Genomic DNA, 5,514 nt, shown 5'->3' with positions numbered 1-5,514 from the left:
TAGAAAAAAAAAGAATTTCCATCCTCTCTCCATACCTATTCAGTCTATATGTTAAGCAAAACATTTGAGAAGTTGGACCTTATGATGACGACTGTAGCATCAGGATCAGAGGAAGACTTGTCAACAATCTGTGTTATGCAAATGACACAACCTTGCTGGCTGCAAGTGAGGAGGACTTGAAACACTAGCTACAGAAGATCAAAGACTACAGCCTTCAATATGGATTACATGTCAACACAAAGAAAACAAAAATTCTCACTACTAGACCAATAAGCAACATCATGATTGATGGAAAAAATATTGAAACTGTCAATGACTTGATCTTACTGGGATCCACGATCAAGACTCTTAGTAGAAGCAGTCAGGACATCAGGAGACGTATTACATTTGCAAAGTGTGCAATCAGGGACCTCTCCAAATTGCTGAGGAGCTATGATGTCAGTTTTTAGGACTAAGGTACATCTTACTAAGGCTATGGTCCTTTAGTCACCTGCTATACACCTGATAGCTGAACAATGAATAAGGATGACAGAAGAATTGATGTCTTTTGAAGCTGATGTTGGAGTAGTGTACAGAATAGTTCATGGATTTCGAAAAGAAAAGACCAGTTATATCCTGGAGAATATTCAGCCATCACCCTCCTTGGAGGCAAAGATTACAAAGCTTCATCTCATATACTTTGGACATGTTGTTAGGAGAAACTATTCCTTGCAAAGGGACATCATTCTTGGAAAGGTAAAGGGTCATTGAAAGATAGGAAGACCCTCCACCAGATGGATTTACACTGTTACTACTGAAATGGGCTTAAGTGTGTCTGAAATAATGAGGATGGCACATGATAGGACTGGATTCAGATCTGTTGTTCATAAAGTTGCTATGAGTTGTACTATACTTGACAGCACATAACAACAACCTACCAACATGGCCTAATTCTCTTTCTTCAAGTTCAAACTCTCAAACACATCTTCCATAGAAGTCATTGTGGGCCCTTCCCCATGGGTCTGGTCTGCAGAAAGAAGTGGCTTGCCTGAGGTCCCCATGACTCTGTATAACACACCTCCTCAGTGAGACCTTAATGTGCAACAAGAGCTCTGAAGAGCGGTATAATGCTGTCCTCTCTGGGGCAGGAACTGCAGGTTACTTTAGCTCTATATACATATATAACCAGCATGTAGGAGGGAAACAAATGTCTCTTACGATGTGAGAGAACAGGCGCTGGATTTTAAGGCAAGACGTAGCTTCCAGGCATAACAAGATTTTTCATGATCTACTGGACTTTATCACTGAGTTGTGAGATCCAGAAGACAAATGAATCTGGAAATAGTGTGCTCCTTTGAACACTATTTATTGTTGCTGTTATTAGATACCATCCAGTCAGTTGTCACTCATAGTGGTGTTGTATAGCAGAGGATAGTCCTGTGTTATCCTCGTAATCATTGCTATATTTGACCTCAGGGTTGCAGTCACTACATGAATGGCCTTGGTGGAGGATCTTTGCCTTTTTTTGTTTCCTGACTTTCATTTTTCCAAGGATGATATCCTTCTCCATGGATTACTCCCTCCTAATATTGAATCCACAATATGTGAGATAGAGTCTCCTCATTTTGTCTTCGAAGCATTGTTGTCTGCATATTTCCTCCAAAACAGATTCATATGTTCTGCTGACAGTTTATGAGAATATTCAATAATATTCATTAACACCCTAATTTAAATGTGTCAACCCTTTTCTGGTCTTCCTTTTTCATTGTCTAGCTTTCACAAGCACACAAGATCATCAAAAGTACTATTTTTTGGGTAGGCCACACTTATATTATCAAGGTGATGAGTTTGCTTTTTAACACCCAAAAGAGGTCTTGAAGCAGATTTGCCAGGTGCAACATGTCTTGATTTTTGGACTACTGCTTCAATTAGTATTGATTATTGATTGAAATAAAATTAAATCCTTGACAACTTCTTTAGTAAATGCTTCAAACCCTATTCACTTTTAGAAGGCAAGACTGTGCCATCAGTGTATTGTAGGTTGTTAATGAATATTCTTTCAGTCTTGCCACCAAGTTCTTCTTCATGTGGTCTAGCTTCTCATATTATTTTGCTTAAGATACAGACTGAACAGCATCATAAAAGAATACAACCCTCCTACATGCTTTTTCGAATTTTAAATCATACAATGTCCCTTTTTTCTGTTTGAACATCTGCTTCTTGATCTATATACCACATGTGTATGAGCAAAATTAAGTGTTCTAGAATTCCTATTCTTCCCCATGTTATTCATAAGTTATGATCAAACATACAATCAAGATGCAGGTCTAATTTAGATGGTTAGAATATAAAAGTTAGACATAAAAAAAGAAGTGCTAGTAGTTAGAAAATACACCCTTGGTGGTAGAAAGGACCCTAGATATCATATGATACATTAGGGTCAAGGCATATAATTGCTCAGATCCAACCTTCCTATCCCACCATAGTGATTGTTTATTATGTGCAGGTGCCATACTTTGTGAGGCAGTGTGGAATCCTACACCAAGAGGTAGGCAAAAGCAGCCCTGAAGAACCTCAAGGATCATAACAAATTTTTGAAAGAAAAGCAAAATCAAAACTTCGCTAGTGTTAAGTCACTGAAATTAACGCATGTTGTTTTTAATGGCAAGATAACCTAACCTTTAATGACTAATGCGGAATACAGGCAGAGTAACCCAATCTGCAATGACTAATATAGTTCCTGCTCAGAGAGTTCAGTACATTTTTAGCATTCATGTGCATGCATTCACTTCTGTGTACGCAAGATTATATGAACGAAGGTGTATATCTCCACCTTTGTAGGTGTGTGTCTGGCTGGGTGAGTGTCCATCTGTATTCCTGTGTAAGCTGCGTGCCCTCTCTGCCATGCCCTGACACACTGGCTGAGCCTAGACTGGCCACATGCAAGACTACTAAATCTCATCTGTCAGGTTTTTTCAATTTGGTAGCCTGCAGAGCTAGAGCATGAAACCACCAGAGGTTCCTGATGATCCGAGAGCACAAAACTCCCTCCAAACACTCCTATCCTTCCTAAAAATCACATCCCTCTGTAAAAGCCAGCATTGTTGGTGACAAGCTCTAATGTGAAGTGGACTAACAAGAGTAAAGGTTGAAACATAAAGCTCTGACACGTTTCCTCACTCATTGATAAACTACATCCATTCCAGGATCCATAACACTCTGAATGCTTCATTAACTTACACTCATCACGATCTTTCCATTTATTCCTCATTTTATTATATAGTCTCCTCTTAACTCATTTGACCCTCACTATAACCCAGGATGCTGCTTTCAATATGGATTGAATATCAACATTAAAAAATAGAACAAAAAAATACACATAATGAAACAGCCTCACCACTGGGCCAATAATGGATGGCAGTTTCATGATAAATGGAGAAAGAAAGTATTGAAGTTGTTAAGAATTTCTTGTTGCTAGAATCCACAATTAACACTCTTGATACTGGCAGTCAGGAAATCAGAGACAAATCTGCTGTCAAGGACTTCTCCAGAACTCTCAAGATCAATGAGGTCAGCCTAAAGACTAAAGTGTGTCTGATTCAACCCATGACCTTCTCAGTTGCTTAATATGCATCTGAGAGCTAGACAATGATTAAGGGATGAGAGAACAAGAACTGATGCTTTTGAACTGTGGCACTAGAGAATAGTACCGAAAATACCATGGACTGCCAAGAGAACAAAAAGGTCTGTCTGGAGAAAGTGAAACCAGGTTCCTTCTTGGAAGTAAGGATTTTGAAATTCCATCTCACATACTTTGGGCATGTTGTCAGGAGAGGTCAGTCCTTAAAGTAAGACATCAAAAAGAAAAAAAAAAGACATCATGCTTGGAAGCGTAGAAGGTCAGCACAAGAAAGGAAGACCAAAAGAGATGGATACAGAGTGACTGTGGATCAGATGTACTGGAGACATTGAGGTTGACTCAAAATAGGGCTTTAAACAATTTTCAACAAGATTCAGAGTCATTGATCACAGGGTTTCTGGGAGTTGGAGTCGATTTAATGGCACAGTCAACAACTTCATCTTGCTTGGATCCACAGTTACTACCAGCAATTAGGAAACAAGGAGATTCATTGTACTAGAAGAATCTGTAGTTTAGGATGTCTCCAAATTATTTAGAAGTAATGATGTCAGTTTGAGGCCTAACATGCTTCTGATTTAGACCTTAGTCTTTCTGCTCACTTACTATGTATCTGAGAGCTAGGCACTGAATAAGGATGACAAAAGAAGAACTGATGCCTTTGAGCTGTGGTGTTGGAGAAGAGCATTGAACATCCCATGAACGGCCAAAAGAACAAACAAGTATGTTGGGATTTGTTAATTTTTAAAAACAAATATGTTTTAGAGAGGGTGCAGCCGGAGTGCTCTTCGGAGGCAGGAATAATGAGGCTTCGCCTCACATGCGTTGTGGATGTTGCTGGGAGGGGGCATTTCTTGGGGAAGGACATGATGCTCAGAAGGGTGGAGGGTTGGTGAATGAGAGGAAGGTCTTCAACGAGGTGGATTAACATGGTGACTGCTGCAATGGGCTCTTGTGTGTCAGGAAGTGTGTGAGGATGATACAGGATAAAAGGAGTTCAGATCTTTTGTTCATAGGGTCTCTATTAGTCATACTCGACTCAATGGCACCTAACAGCAACAACACCATGAATCAAAGCTGATGCTACAGAAACTGGTTAAAAGAGTCCATGGCTGATACAAATAGTTTACATGCTCAGTGCTAACCAGAAGATTGTGGATTAAGAGGCACCTCAAAAAGAAATGTCTGGCAGCCTACTTCTAAAAAATAAGCCCTGGAAAACCCTAAGGAACACTATTCTAATATTAAACCTATGGTATCATAATGAGTAAGAATTAACTAAATAGCAGCCATTAAGGAGGGTTGGCTAGGAATAACTGTTAGCTGCCATCAAGTGGAGTACAACCCACAGTGACCATATGAAGATCTTATCTGAACTTTTCCCTCTCCTGTGCCATCCTCATCATCTGTGACACACTGGAGCCAATTGCTGAAGTCAACCCACTTCATTGGAGGTCTTTCTTACCTTCACTAACCCTCTATCTTTACAAGCAAGATGTCCCTTTCCAAAGAGTAGACTTACCTAGCTATATGCCTCCAAGGAACACTCGGCCTGCTTTTTTCCAAGACATATCTGTTTATTATTTTGACAGTCCATGGGATATTCAGTGCTCACCTCCAACACCACAACTCAAAGGCATAATTTCTTCTCCCGTCATCCTTATTCATTGCCCAGCTCACTGAACCATAGCAGATGATTGAGAAGGCCATGGCCCAAGTCAAGTCTTCAAACTGACATCAGTGTTCTTTAGCATTTTGGAGAGATCCCTGAATAGTAGATTTGCCCAGCGTAATACTTCTCCTCAGTTTCAGCTGAAACTGAGGAGGACCTGAAGCGCCTGCTGCAGAGTGTCAAGGACTGCAGCCTACAATATGGATTGAGGCTCAATGTCAAGAAG

This window comes from Elephantulus edwardii, unplaced genomic scaffold, assembly GCF_000299155.1.
Source record: "Elephantulus edwardii isolate Elephantulus edwardi_28Jun2011 unplaced genomic scaffold, EleEdw1.0 scaffold00038, whole genome shotgun sequence".
Classification (NCBI taxonomy): Eukaryota; Metazoa; Chordata; class Mammalia; order Macroscelidea; family Macroscelididae; genus Elephantulus; species Elephantulus edwardii.
Note: the sequence above shows the minus strand (reverse complement) of the source record.